Raw genomic sequence first — 15916 nt, 5'->3', positions numbered from 1 at the left:
TGGATGGTGTTGAGTTTCTTTGGTGTTGTTGGAGCTCCACTCATCCAGGCAAGTGGGGAGTATTACATCACACTCCTGACTTGTGCCTTGTAGATGGTGGACAGGAGGTGAGTTACTTGCAGCAGAATTCCCAGCCTCTGACCTGCTCTTGTAGCTACGGTATTTTTATGACTGATCCAATTCAGTTTCTGCTCATTGGTCACCCCCCGGAAGTTGATTGTGAAGGATTCAGCAATGGTAATGTCATTGACTGTCAAGGGGAGATGGTTAGATTCACTCTTGTTGGAAATGGTCATTGCCTGGCATTTTTGTGGCGTGCATGTTACTTGCCACTTATCAGTCCAAGCCCAATCTTGCCCAGGTCTCTCTACATGTGGACATGGACTGCTTCAGTATCTGAGGAGTTACTAATGCAACTGAACATTTTGCAATCATCAGTGAACATTTCCACTTCTGACCTTATGATGGAAGGAAGTTTATTGAAGAAGCAACTGAAGACGGTTGGGGCCTAGGACACTACCCTGAGGAACTCCTGAGCGATGTCTGGTACTGAGATGATTGGCCACCAACAACCAGCACCATATTCCTTTGCGCAAGGTATGACTCCAACCAGTGGAGATTTTTCTCCTTGATTGCCATTGACTTCAATTTTGCAAGGGCTTCTTGATGCCCTTGGCAAGAGCAGTCACTGTTACCTCACCTCACCTCCTGAATTCAGCTCTTCTGTCCATATTTGGGCCAAGGCCATAATGAGGTCAGGAACTAAGTGGCCCTGGCGGAACCCAAAATGAGCATTGGTGAGTAGGTTATGGCTGTGTAAGTGCTGCTTGATAGCACTGTCAACGACACCTTCCATCACTTTACTGATGATCAAGAGGAGGCTGATCGGGCAGGAATTGACCGGGTTGGATTTGTCCTGCCTTTTGTATACAGAACATACCTGGGCAATTTTCCACATTGCTGGGTAGATGCCAGTGTTGTAGCTTGGCGGGCGGTGTGGCTAGTTCTGGAGCACAAGTCTTCAGCACTGCAGCCAGGATGTTGTCAGTATCCAGAGCCTTCAGCCATTTCTTGATATCATGTGGAGTGAAGTGGATTTAGCTGAAGATTGGCACCTGTGATGCTGGGGACCTCAGGAGGAGGCCGAGATTGATCATCTACTTGGCACTTCTGGCTGAAGATGGTTGCAAATGATTCAACCTTGTATTTTGCACTGATATACTGGTCTCCCCTATCATTAAGGATGGGGATATTTGTGGAGCCTCGTCCTCCTGTTAATTGTTTAATTATCCACCACCATTCAGGACTGGATGTGGCAGGACTGCAGAGCTTTGATCTGATCTGTTGGTTGTGAGATCACTCAGCTCTGTCTATTGCATGCTGCTTCCGCTATTTGACATGCAAGTAATCCTGTGTTGTAGCTTCACTCATTTTTAGGTCTGCTTGGTGCTGTTCCTGACATGCCCTCCTGCACACTTCATTGAACCACTATTGTTCCCTTGGCTTGATGGTAATGGTAGAGTGAGAGATATGCCAGGCCATAGGTAACATATTGTGTTGAAATACAATTCTGCTGCTGCTGATGGCCCACAGTGCCTCATGGATGCCCAGTTTTGAGCTGCCAGATCTGTTCATTTCTTCCCTCAGATATAATTGAAAAAAAAATTCTGAAGAAATGCATGAACTAAATAAAAAGGAGAGAGAAATAAATACTGACAAAATGGATGGCAGCATTTGGAAGGTAAAAAGATTTCAGTTTTCTTATTGATGAGTGAGAGGAATATATCACACTTTGGGGCTTCTGGAAGTGGATTGACTGACAATCTGGGAAATTGATAGGAAGCTGCTTCACAGTTGGTGGAACAAATTCCCGCCCTTGGGGTGGAGCCAACAGCCGAATCCGTCCAATAACAGACAGAGTAGAAGTACTGTATCAGGCCTTGTTAACTCAGTTGGTACAGCATGAGACTTTTAATCTCAGGGTCTTGGATTTGAGACCCTTGTTGTGTGGTTGTTCTTCCCTTTTTCAATCTTCATCAGCAGAGAGTTCAAGGATTGTTTGAAATTAAATTCAACAACATCACCAGATTTCAACTACTCCCACCCTGTCCCCTCCCAGTGTAATTGACAGGACTCTGAACCTCTGCCTTCTCCCTTCCCCTCCCTCCCAGAACTGTGACAGGGTTCCCCTTGTCCTCATTTTCCACCCCACCTGCCTCCACATCCAAAGGATCATCCTCCACCATTTCCGCCACCTCCAGCGTGATGCCACCACCAAACGCATCCTCCCCTCCCCTGTCAGCATTCCGAAGGGATTGTTCCCTCCGCGACACCCTGGTCCACTCCTCCATTACCCCCAATACCTCGTCCCCTTCCCAAGGCACCTTCCCATGCAATCGCAGGAGATATAATACCTGCCCTTTTCCCTCCTCTCTGCTCATTATCTAAAGCCCCAAACACTCCTTTTAGGTGAAGCAGCGATTTACTTATTTCTTTTGGGGCCTCCTTATCTCGAGAGACAATGGATACGCGCCTGGAGGTGGTCAGTGGTTTGTGAAGCAGCGCCTGGAGTGGCTATAAAGGCCAATTCTGGAGTGACAGGCTCTTCCACAGGTGCTGCAGAGAAATTTGTTTGTTGGGGCTGTTGCACAGTTGGCTCTCCCCTTGCGCCTCTGTCTTTTTTCCTGCCAACTACTAAGTCTCTTCGACTCGCCACAATTTAGCCCTGTCTTTATGGCTGCCCGCCAGCTCTGGCGAATGTTGGCAACTGACTCCCACGACTTGTGATCAATGTCACACGATTTCATGTCGCGTTTGCAGACGTCTTTATAACGGAGACGTGGACGGCCGGTGGGTCTGATACCAGTGGCGAGCTCGCTGTACAATGTGTCTTTGGGGATCCTGCCATCTTCCATGCGGCTCACATGGCCAAGCCATCTCAAGCGCCGCTGACTCAGTAGTGTGTATAAGCTGGGGATGTTGGCCGCTTCAAGGACTTCTGTGTTGGAGATATAGTCCTGCCACCTGATGCCAAGTATTCTCCGAAGGCAGCGAAGATGGAATGAATTGAGACGTCGCTCTTGGCTGGCATACGTTGTCCAGGCCTCACTGCCGTAGAGCAAGGTACTGAGGACACAGGCCTGATACACTCGGACTTTTGTGTTCCGTGTCAGTGCGCCATTTTCCCACACTCTCTTGGCCAGTCTGAACATAGCAGTGGAAGCCTTACCCATGCGCTTGTTGATTTCTGCATCTAGAGACAGGTTACTGGTGATAGTTGAACCTAGGTAGGTGAACTCTTGAACCACTTCCAGAGCGTGGTCGCCAATATTGATGGATGGAGCATTTCTGACATCCTGCCCCATGATGTTCGTTTTCTTGAGGCTGATGGTTAGGCCAAATTCATTGCAGGCAGACGCAAACCTGTCGATGAGACTCTGCAGGCATTCTTCAGTGTGAGATGTTAAAGCAGCATCGTCAGCAAAGAGGAGTTCTCTGATGAGGACTTTCCGTACTTTGGACTTCGCTCTTAGACGGGCAAGGTTGAACAACCTGCCCCCTGATCTTGTGTGGAGGAAAATTCCTTCTTCAGAGGATTTGAACGCATGTGAAAGCAGCAGGGAGAGGAAAATCCCAAAAAGTGTGGGTGCGAGAACACAGCCCTGTTTCACACCACTCAGGATAGGAAAGGGCTCTGATGAGGAGCCACCATGTTGAATTGTGCCTTTCATATTGTCATGGAATGAGGTGATGATACTTAGTAGCTTTGGTGGACATCCGATCTTTTCTAGTAGTCTGAAGAGACCACGTCTGCTGACGAGGTCAAAGGCTTTGGTGAGATCAATGAAAGCAATGTAGAGGGGCATCTGTTGTTCACGGCATTTCTCCTGTATCTGACGAAGGGAGAACAGCATGTCAATAGTCGATCTCTCTGCACGAAAGCCACACTGTGCCTCAGGGTAGACGCGCTCGGCCAGCTTCTGGAGCCTGTTCAGAGCGACTCGAGCAAAGACTTTCCCCACTATGCTGAGCAGGGAGATTCCACGGTAGTTGTTGCAGTCACCGCGGTCACCTTTGTTTTTATAGAGGGTGATGATGTTGGCATTGCGCATGTCCTGGGGTACTGTTCCCTCGTCCCAGCACAGGCATAGCAGTTCATGTAGTGCTGAGAGTATAGCAGGCTTGGCACTCTTGATTATTTCAGGGGTAATGCTGTCCTTCCTATACTATACTTCTTTCAATTATGTATACTGTATTCACTGCTCACAATGCGGTCTCCTCTAAACTGGGGAGACCAAACGCAGATTAGATGGAACACCTCTGCTCAGGCCGAAAGCATGATCCTGAGCTTCTGGTTGCTTGCCATTTCAACACTCCCCCCTGCTCTCATGTCAACATTTCTGTCTTTGGCCTGTTCCAGTGTTCCAGTGAAACCCAACCCAAGCACCTGACCTTTTGATTCGGCACTCAACAGCCTTGTGGATTGAACATTGTGTTCAATAACATCAGAGCATGACTGGTGTCAGGCAACCACAAGCATTAACACACTCTTTGCCTTTGTCCCAGGACAGCTTTGTTATTTAATCTCTCCTGCCCTCTGCCCTATCAAACACCTTCCCCTTTGTTCTCTCACACATGCCCCTCCCCTTCACTTGTTTAAAACCGAATTCTTTTCTAACCTGTGTCAGTTCTGATGAAAGGTCACAGACCAGAAACGTTAACTCTGTTTCTCTCACCACAGATGCTGCCAGAGCTATTGAGTATTTCCAGCACTTTTTGTTTTTATTTCAGATTTCCAGCATCTGCAGTATTTTGCTTTTATTGTGTCAGAAAGTCTTTCCTTGATTCAGGACTCTTACCTCTCTCCAGAATCTCTCTGCTAAAGATTGAACTTTATCTCATTTCACTCACAGCTCAGGGTCAGTGTGTCACAGTGGGACTTCTGGCTGTCTCCCACTTCACAATCCATCAGTACTGAGAAAACAATGGGGAATATTACTCACATGTTGTGTTCTGTAACTTTTTACAAACACTTTAATGTATATATTGTCTTCCAAAGCAGTGACAGAATGGTGGTTTTAGTGTGTTGTTGAAATAGCTTTGTTGAGTTCGTGCTGTACTAACAGTTAAACAGTTCTTGGTTCAATCCCAGGTTTTGGCACTTTCAACCTCTCCTGTGTCTTTTTCTTTGGCTCCAATTGTCAAGCTGCATGATTTACTCTGAAATTAGCACCAGAGAACCAAGGCACCAGCGTGCATGAGGAGCTGAAATTAGCACAGATCAAATCCACTCAATATTTCTGACTGAAGATGGTTGCAAATGCTTCAGCTTCATCTTTTGCACTGACGTGCTCAGCACCACCATCATTGAGGATGTGAATGTTTTTGGAGCCTCCTCATCTTGTTAGTTATTTAATTATCCACCACCATTCACGACTGGATGTGGCAGGACTGTGGAGCTGTGATCTGATCCTGAGGGAGATATCCGTGCGTGGAGTGGCGGGATGTATGGAGAGTGATCCTGAAGAGGGTGTCCGAGCCTGGAGTGGAAGCTTTCCGTGGAGGTACAGGAGTAGGCCATTCAGCCCCACTGTTTTATAAAGGTTTAGCATAACTTATTTGCTTTTACTCTATGCCTCTATTAATAAAGCCAAGTGTCCTGTTTGCTCTTAGCAACCTTTTCAAACCTTGATCAAAAAAGATTGGTGTACATTGTCTCATTCTTCCTCCCAAACTGTATCACTTCACAATTCTCTGTGTAAAATTTTATCTGTTGTGTGAAAGCCCATTTTACCAGTGTGTTTAAGTTCCTCTGAAGTGTGTTACTGTCATTGGCATAGGACGAAATTCACGAGCATTCTTTGATGCTATCTCCGTGGAAAGAGCAATCTTACACACTCGCTCAAATTGGGATTTTGTGTGTTTAGTATCTTTCCTCATCCACCAATATAAGCACAAATCTGTCTCATAATGTACGGTCTAAGAATGTGCCAATGTTGCAATGTGGTGATAAATTCTTCAGTGTCACAATGAACTCACCAACTGTTTCACTACTTTTCTGATTTCTGGATCCAAGTTTGTAGCTTTCCGCGATCTCTAGTGGCTTAGGGTTGAGCCTCACTTCAACGAAGAAACGGAAAATTATGATTTAAAGATTACACTGTCAATCATTCACATCTCTGTCTTCTCCTGAACTTCGAGTTCAAATTTGTTAGTGACGTTGAGTCACACGTTAAGACAGCACAGTCTTTGTCTTTGTGAAGGAAGTGATTTGGGAATGGCTGTTTGAAACTGTCCCTTCTTGCACAGAAATTCAGTGCAAATACTTGATCACTCACAATTTCCTTGAGAGAAATTTGTTCACAATCGCATTCGACACGGAAACTGCCTCAGCATTAATCTCACTGAAGCAGAATGTGACCATGTTGTATGTTTCAGAATGTTGGTGCCGTTATTTGTCGCTTTGAACCGAGACCAGGACACAGGGAAAGGTTCATCCGAGTTTGGTATATATTATCATTCAGGAGGAAGAAAAATCAACAGGAACCAAATAAGAAAACCCAGTCTCCAGATTTGAGAATCTGTAGATCCGCTTTGGGAAAGTGAATCAGAGCAGAATGAAGGGTGAACTGTCCGACTGCCCAGAAGAGATGAAGACACAGCTCAGTCAACACGTTCCCCTGGTTTATGATGCTGGAACATTCCTCACACAGAAATGATTCAACCCAATGACAAACATTCTTACAGCTGATAATTTATGCTACTGATTTAAGGACTGTCTCATGTGGTTACCGAGTGACGACGAGAAGATATTAAACTTTGTTCTATTCAATCTAGCTGTGATGAAGTTTGAATTTTTCTACCTTTTATAAACAGTATTTGAAGGGTCTCGGTAACAATGTTCAGTGTTGATGAGAGTGGGGTCTGGGTGAGAAGCTGCTGAGTGTGACAGGGTCAGGACTGGATGCAGGAAGTTCTCTGACAGTCTCCCTCTATCTCTCTAATGGGTTTGAGTTGATTTACGACTGGTAGCTTTTATTTTCCTTTTCTTATTTAGAGATACAGCACTGAAACAGGCCCTTCGGCCCACCGAGTCTGTGCCAACCAGCAACCACCCATTTATACTAATCCTACATTAATCCCATATTCTCTACCACATTCCCACCATTCTCCTACCACGTACCTACACTAGGGACAATTTACAATGGCCAATTTACCTATCAACCTGCAACCTCTCCCACTGTCGGAGTGATGATGTAACAGTCACATGAGATGAAGTTTGGGAGAAGAGAGAGCAGCACCAAGGATGCTAGCTTAGCAGGCTTGATGAGTGTGTTTCGAGTATTGTGTAAATTAGAAAAGAGTTCTTAGTTCTTTCAGCAGGAACTGTGTCCAGAAAATATCGAGAAACTCACAATTTTATTATTCAAGAGTCGGAACACAGATATTAATTCCAAGTGACAGTTCTGGGACCAATTAACAAAAAAGGTAGAGAATAATATTGCTCACTGATTGAAATCCCCCAGTGAGGAGACAGTTAAATAGGTGATCTGTTGGGGCATCCTTCGATCCAAGGTTTCAGCAACATTTAATCTCCCTTTTTGGTGAAATTCTCTGTTATTTGCAACTTTTTTTATCAGCTTTGATGGGCGAGTGAAAAAACTGAAAAAATTGAACAGTTCCATCCTTTCTTTTCTTCTTTCTTCTCTTCTTTCCATCAGTTTCTCTTTTCTGTCCCAGATCAATATAATGATGAGAATCCCAATTTAATCTGCTGTTTCTGGTGTTTTATCCATTCCAATCAAAATTTCAACATTCCAATCAAATCTATTTGTTATTCCACAGTGTCTCTCCATGTGTTTTATTCTGTTGTATTCTCTCACAGTCTGTTTGATGATCAATGTTACATCTCACTCTCTGTTCTGGTGAAGATCAGAAGCAGTGATATCTGTTTACATCACCCGACAAGTCGGCCTGAGGCTGTGCCTCACTGATCATGTGGAGTTAAAGCAATTCTACCAGTCAGTTAGTTCAGTTGTCATTTCATGAGAAATTCGGTCATCATGACTTCGTCAGTGACCTAATGGTTCAGGTGTCTGAGTGATGTTAATCATGATGCGATGAAATGATTGTATGTTCCAGTCTTTCCGTGGTGGGTTTTCACACTGAGTAGAAACGTGTTGGACATGGTCTGGAAATGTTTCACACCGCTCCATTCCCAACTTCATTTACTGACAGAAGATATATTTCCATCATTACACAGCTGGCTGCACAGCCAGAAGCTGTGCTGAAGGTGACAGCTATGCCTATGCAATTGACAAGGTGGCTGAGAGGTTAAGGCGATGGACTGCTAATCTATTGTGCTCTGCACACGTGGGTTGGAATCCCATCCTTGTTGCTAGTTTATGAATTGTTCAGTGTATTGTTTATGTGTAAAGTCAGCCTCGAAACCTGTTCTTGTCAATGTCCAGACAGTGATTCCAGAATTTGTTGTACTTTATTAAAATTGAGACAGACAATTGGAATTCTTCACCCAAACTGCACTGGAATGAAGATCAAATAGGGATCACGAAACGGAGCAGGATCTTTCCCCCCCCATCCTTCCTTCCATCTTTACTTTCTCTGGATTTGCACCAAGTGAAAGACAAATGGGAAAAGCAAATGGCGAGGGAGCAGATGCCGAAAATTATCCTTTGGCAAGAAATTTATTTTCAAATCTTCTTGATAGATTAAGTGAGTGAGCAATGCTTTGGCAGATGGAGTTTAAAATGAGGGGTCATCTCGTACCGACGATAGATCGGAGTGTTTTTTTGTAAGAGGTGAGACGTTAGAAACGGCGGAGGAGCAGAGACCCGAATATTGAATTAATAAAAGCTAGTGGACTGGTAGAAAATAATGTGAAAAGTGAACAGAATCTGAAGATTGGAACTCATGTTGCAGTGATATAAAGCTCTGTGCTCCTGAAGTAAATGTCCAAGCCCAGATTGTGGGGAATCTGTGGAGAGTGATTTGGTTTTTATTCATTCTTGGGTGTGAGTATCGCTGATAAGGCTAGCATTTATTACCCATTCCTATTGCCGTTGAGAAGGTGGTGGAGAGCTGCCTTCTTGAACTGATGCAGTCCATTTGGTGCAGGAACACCCACAGTGCTATTGGGGAGGGAGTTCCAGGATTGTGACCCAACAACAGTGAAGAAATGGCTATATTGTTCCAAGTCAGGATGGTGAGTGACTTGGAGGGGAACCTGCAGGTAGTGAGTTCCCATGCATCTGCTGCCCTTGTCCTTCGAGGTGGTAGTGGTCACGAGTTTGGAAGGTGCTGTTGAAGGATACTTGGCGAGTTGCTGCAGTGCATATGGAGATGGTACACACTGTAGCCACTGTTTACTGGTTGTGGAGGGATTGAATGTTTAAGGTGGCGGGTGAGGTGCCGATCAAGTGCGCTGCTTTGTCCTGGATGGTGTTGAGCTTCTTGAGTGTTGTTGAGTGGGATGTATTCCATCACACTCCTGACTTGTGCCTTGTAGATGGTGGACAGGATTTGGGGTGTCAGGAGGTGAGATACTTGCTGCAGAATTCGTAATCTCTGACCTGCGCTTATAGCCACAGCATAGATGTGACTGGTCCAGTTACGTTTCTGGTCAAGATGTTGATGGTGGGGGATTTAACGATGATAATGCTTCTGAATATCAAAAGGTAGATTTTTTTTCTCTCTCATTGGAGATTTTCACTGCTTGGCACTTGTGTGGCCAGAAGGTTGCTTGTCACTTATCAGCTCAAGCCTGAATGTTGCTCAGGTCTTGCTGCTTGCAGGCACAGACTGCTTCAGAATCTGAAGAGTTGTGAATCATCATCTAACATTCCCACTTCTGACTTTTGTTGAAGAGAAAGTCGTCAATGAAACAACTGGGATGTTTGGGTCTAGGACACTACCCTGAGAAACTCCTGAGGCAATGTCCTGGGCTGAGATGATTGGCCTCCACTAACCACAACATCTTGTTTTGTGCGAGGTATGACTTCAACAAGTGCAGGGTTTTCCCCCTGATTCCCATTGACTTCAATTTTGCGAGGGATCCTTGATGCCACACTCACTCAAGGGCAATCACTCTCACCTCTCCTCTGGAATTCCAGTCTTTCGTCTCTGTTTGGACCAAGCTGCAATGAGATCATAAGAACAGAAGATCGGAAGAACTCATAGCAGGAGTCGGCCATTTGGCCCCTCGAGCTTGCTCCGCCATTCAATAGGATCATGGCTGACCTGATCATGACCTCAACCCCACTTTCTTGCCTGCCCACATAACCCTTGGCTCTCTTGTAGATAAAAATCTTGAAGACATTCAATGACCCAGCCTCCACTGCTCTCTGCGGTAAAGAATTCCAAAGATTAATGACCCTCTGAGAGAAGAAATACCTTCTTAACTGAAAAAGCCCTAAATCTGAAACTGTGTCCCCTAGTTCTAGATTCCACCACGAGAGGAAACATCCTCTCAGCATCTACCCTGTCAAGTCCCCTCAGAATCTTATATGTCTCAATACGTTCTCCTTTCATTTTTCTCAACTCCAATGAGTATCGGTCCAACCTGCTCAACTTTCCTCATGAGACAACACCTTCATCACAGGAATTAATCCAATGAACCTTCTCTGAACTGCCTCCAATGCAAGTATATCCCTCCTTAAATAAGGAGACCAAAACTGTACACAGTACTCCAGGTGTGGTTTCACCAGCACCATGTACATTTGTAGCAAGACTTCTCCACTTTTATACTCCATCCCCCTTGCAATAAAGGGTAACATTCCATTTGCCTTCCTAATTATTTGCTGTACCTGCATGGTAACTTTTTGTGATTCATGTACGAGGACACCCAGATCCTTCGACACCGCAGCATTCTGTAATCTCTCACAATTTAAATAATATTTTCCTTTTCTATTCTTCCTACCAAAGTGGATAACCTCACATTTTCCCACATTCTCCTCTATCTGCCAAATTATTTCCTGGAGCTGAGAGACCCTGGCAGAACCTAAATTGAGCATCGATGATCAGATTATTGCTGAGTGAGTGGTGCTTGATAGCACTGTTGGTGACATCTTCCATCACTTTGCTGATGATTGATAGTAGACTGATGGGGCGGCAATTGGTCAGATTGGATTTGTCCTGCATTTTTTTTTGGAGAGGGCACACTTGGGCAACTTTCCACATTGTCAAGTGGATGCCCGTGTTGTAGCTCTACTGGAACAGCTTGGCTGAGGGCGCAGCTAGTTCTGGAGCACAAGTCTTCAGTACTAGTGTGGAAGTGAGCAGAAAGGCATGGCACTATGCTTAATGGGAAATATAGCCAAGTTAGGAAGAGTAGCTTTGCTGAGCTTTGATTTTAAGTGGCAGAAACCACAATGAAATAGTTAAAAGTAAAGGCAGAGCGTGTGAGACTGTAAAGACTAGCCGACACTGGTAATTGCAAAGACATCTGTTCTTTATGGCCTGATTGTGTGACTCCCTGTGGTTTGGAACAAATGGACTCCTGTGAATCAAATGATGTCCATCCCTGTGTGAGTGATAAGGAGTGCTCGGCCCCTCTTATCTTCGTGAACTGCCACTACTTGATGTAGCTGCAGACTGCACGAAACACTCAGGAATGTACACCTAATAGAGATAGCAGGATGCGCCGCAATTACTTGTCACAAGGTAGAGACAGACTCATGATCCATGTAGGGAGTGAGACTAGAATGATTATTGATGATTCCTATGCTCTTGCCAATTAGCTTGCTTGTCCGCTTTGTTTTCTCTTGCTGGTACAAAACAATATTTTATTAGTAACAAGTATGTATTGAAAATGGAGTGCATTGTAACCTCAGTAACAGATGTACTGCATGTCACCACGTGGGTGAAGTCGAATTGTATCGCACTGATTGGTTAAACAAGGGGGTATAGCATGAATCTTAATGTATAAACAGTAGTACCTGTATCAAAAAATTTCACTTACTCTAGTGGACCAGACAGACTCTGGGTGGAGTCAGTGTCGTTGCATTAGAGTAAGTCAGCCGGCTAAATGCGCAAATAAAGTAATTGATTTTACCTACACATCCGACTCAGTATATTTACTGAACCAGACTGAAGGCAAAAAGAACTCAGATTTACACTAGAGCCGGAATGTTGTCAGGGCCCATAGTCTTTGCTGTATCGAGTGCCTTCAGCTGTTTCTTGCCATTATGTGGAGTGAAGCAAATTGGCTGAAAACTGGAAGCTGTGATGCTGGGGACCTCAAGAGGCCGAGATGAATCATCCACTGAGCAATTTCTGACTGAAGATGGTTTCAAATGCTTCAGCTTCATCTTTTGCACTGACGTGCTCGGCTCCACCAACATTGAGGATAGGGATGTTTTTGGAGCCTCCTCATCTGGTTCGTTATTTAATTGTCCTCCACCTTTCATGACTGGATACCTAGTTTCTCAGGGCAGTGTCCAAGGCCCAACCATCCTCAGCTGTTTCATTGATGGCTTTCTCTTCAACATAAGTGAGAAGTGGGAATGTTCGCTGATGATTCACAATTCCTCAGATACTGAAGCAGTCTGTGCCTGAAAGCAGCAAGACCTGAACAACATTCAGGCTTGAGCTGATAAGTGACAAGCAACATTCTTTGATCGGATCCTGATTGAGATATCCGTGCGTGGAGTGGTGGGATGTATGGAGAGTGATTCTGAAGAGGATGTCTGAGCCTGGAGGGCAGAATCTGTGGAGAGTGGTCCTCAAAGGATGTCCGTATCTGGAGATTTGGGATCTCTGAAGAGGGTCTCCGAGCCCATAGTGCTGGGATCAATGGAGAGTGATCCTGAAGGGGGTGTCCGAACCTGGAATGGCGGGATCTGTGGAGAGTGATCCTGAAGTGGGTGTCTGAGCCTGGAGGGCAGAATCTGTGGGGCGTGATCCTGATGAGTGTGTGTAAACCTGGAATGGAAGCTTTCTGTAGAGGTACAGGTGGAGGCCATTCGTTCCCAGTATTTTATAAAGGTTTAGCATAACTTATATGTTTTTACTCTATGCCTCTATTAATAAAGCCAAGTGTCCTGTTTGCTCTTAGCTGCCTTTTCAATCCTTCTAACATTGGTGTACATTGTCTCTCTGCTCCTGCACCCAGTTTAGAATTGCAACGTTTCATTTATATGGCATTCTTCCTTCCAATTTGTATCACTTCACACTTCTCTGTGTAAAATTTCATCTGTTATGTGAAAGCCCATTTTACCATTTTTTTTTAAGTTCCCCTGAAGTGTGTTACGATCACTGGCATAGGACAAAATTCCTGAGCATTCTTTGATGCTATCTCCATCGACAGAGCAATATTTTACGCGAGCTCAAATGTAGGATTTTGTGTGTTTAGTATCTTATTTCACCCACCAATATAAGCACAAATATGTCACGTAAATCTTGTTCACTGCGGTCCCTGCTGCTGTTTGCTGCCTATATTTACAGACTTTAATCTCAACCTCGTCACCATGTTCTCTAATATATTCAGGGGGCATCAGCAGAGAAAATGTTCACCAACCATGGCAAGTGCAAGGAAATGTTTATTTATGTCATTATGTCATGAACATAATTTACAAATTTTTACATGTGTGAATCATCAATATGTGTCTTCATAAATGGAACCCCGTCACAATAAACACTGTCACCTTTCAATGTTTAGCAGACAGGTTTGACGGCCTGATGTGTGTGATTCCCATATTAATGAGTTTGTACAAAGTTCGGGGAAAGATGGAGATACGAATAATTTACAGGGAAATCTTTTAAGCATATTACCACATCTCTCACTCACAAAGATCTGCAAACACATGGATTCCAAAAGAACCTGAGTACAAAATCATCTAAAATAAACACAGCCAGAGAGACTTGCAATAACCTGTAGCTCAGGGAAAGTACATGATGTTATGGAAGGGATTCTGTTTCTTCTGTTAAAATATTTTTTGAAGAAGTCATAATCAAACTGAATAAATGTAGGACCAGTTCTTTTTCAAGAGAGCACCAAAAGAACCAATTTGGCAACTATGTTTACTGGTTGTCACATGATTCAAGTTAAATATAGAACAGAAACCCTGGTACCGGGAGAAATATGGTTAGTGAAGTCAGTCATGCCCCTTGATTGGACAAGCTTGGCAGCAGCAGCGCAAACCTAAGACAGCAGATAACTCACAACCTTTGGTTGTAGCAGTAAGTGTGTTTTACCTGCTGGAGTGAGCAGCTGATAAAGTTAGCCTGAAGAATCGTCAAGGAAGGAGAGAAGACCACAACCCAGTTTGTTTTCCAGAAAATCTTTAAAAGACCCTGAGAAGTCCACTCAGTTAATTCATCTTGTCGCATGTCTTTGAAGAAGGCCTGCAAAAATTAATTCTCAATGCCTTCTGAAAAGAACTGTTCTAAAATACCCGAGTGACCTTTCTACGTATACTCGGAAGTTAGACTGTATTCCAGTTTTGGAGCAACATATCTCATCTGATGATTTCTTCAAAAATGAGCAAATAAACAGCCCAAGAGGTTTTTTTTTGTCTGTAACAGAGTGCTGAATTTTAAAAAAAAATCCCTTTTATTTTTTCAGCTATCCGGTGTGTGTGTGTGTGTGTGCGTGTGGCTCGAAGATAAGAAAACGCACTTTAAAAGTTGGTAAAGGTGAAAAAGGAACTTTTAAAATTTCCACCTGTGTGTTTATGCTTTACTTCATGACTAGTTAAAACTTGTTCGACAATAAATGGATAATTTTGTTGTTCATTAAAGAAACCTGGTCAGTGTCTTCTATTCTGGGAAAAATAGAGTACATGATTGACTGTATCAGTATGTGGGAAAAGTTCACATAGATGTTGTGACCTGTGGAGAAGTGGGATGAGAATAAAGAGTGCCCTCCTCTGCCCTTTGTTGTCACAGCACTTGTGATCTGGCTCTGCAGCTTAATTGGTTCGACTGTTTGTCTAATAATCAGAAAATCTTGGATTCATATCATGGCTTCAAAAGTTTAGCTATCAATCATTTACATCCATTTTCTTGTGAACTTTAACTTTTCTTATGAATTTCATTCACAAAAGAAAACAGCTCAGTGGTTGCCTTTGTGAAGGATGTGAGTTTGAAATGGCTGTTCCTTCTCGTACAGATTTCCAGTGCTAATATTTCAACGGCAACTCAATCCCCTACAATTTCTTTGAGAGCAATGTGTTTGCAGTTGCATTTAACCTGGAAAACAGCTCAACATTAATCTCACTGAAGGAAAGTGTGACCGTGTTGTATGTTTCAGAGTGTTTGTGTCATTTTGTGTCTCTTTTAACCAAGACTATAACACGACGCAAAGGGGAGGGTTGATCCGAGGTTTAGAATATATTATCATTCAGGAGCAAGAAAAATCAAAAGGAACAAAATAAGAAAACGAGTCTCCAGATTTAAGAATCTGTAGATCCACTTTGGGAAAGTGAATCAGAGCAGAATGAAGGGTGAACTGTCCGACTGCCCAGAAGAGATGAAGACACAGCTCAGTCAGCACGTTCCCCCGGTTTATGATGCTGGAACATTCCTCACACAGAAATTATTCAATCAATATTCATCTGCCGAGTCGGTCTGAGGCTGTGCCTTTCTGATCATGTGGAGTTAAAGCAATTCTTCCAGTCAGTTAGTTCAGTTGTCATTTCATGAGAAATTCGAAGTCATCATGACTTCGTCAGTGACCTAATGGTTCAGGTGTCTGAGTGATGTTAATCATGATGTGATGAAATGATTGTATGTTCCAGTCTTTCCGTGGTGGGTTTTCACACTGAGTAGAAACGTGTTGGACATGGTCTGGAAATGTTTCACACCGCTCCATTCCCAACAGGCCATGACCTGATGTGATGGAAATTCCATTTACTTACAGAAGCTACATTTTCATCATTGCACATTTGGCTGCACAGTC

General features: G+C 43.8%; 1 non-coding gene across 1 annotated transcript; it reads left to right on the top strand.

Moving 5' to 3' along the window:
* The first annotated feature begins 8316 nt into the window (after positions 1–8316).
* On the top strand, positions 8317–8398 carry trnas-gcu (transfer RNA serine (anticodon GCU)). The gene has a single exon. It is a non-coding gene; the product is annotated as a tRNA-Ser (tRNA).
* The last annotated feature ends 7518 nt before the right edge of the window (positions 8399–15916 follow it).

Source organism: Heterodontus francisci, unplaced genomic scaffold (genome assembly GCF_036365525.1).
Source record: "Heterodontus francisci isolate sHetFra1 unplaced genomic scaffold, sHetFra1.hap1 HAP1_SCAFFOLD_255, whole genome shotgun sequence".
Lineage (NCBI taxonomy): Eukaryota > Metazoa > Chordata > Chondrichthyes > Heterodontiformes > Heterodontidae > Heterodontus > Heterodontus francisci.
Note: the sequence above shows the minus strand (reverse complement) of the source record. Positions and strands in the feature narration are given on the sequence as shown.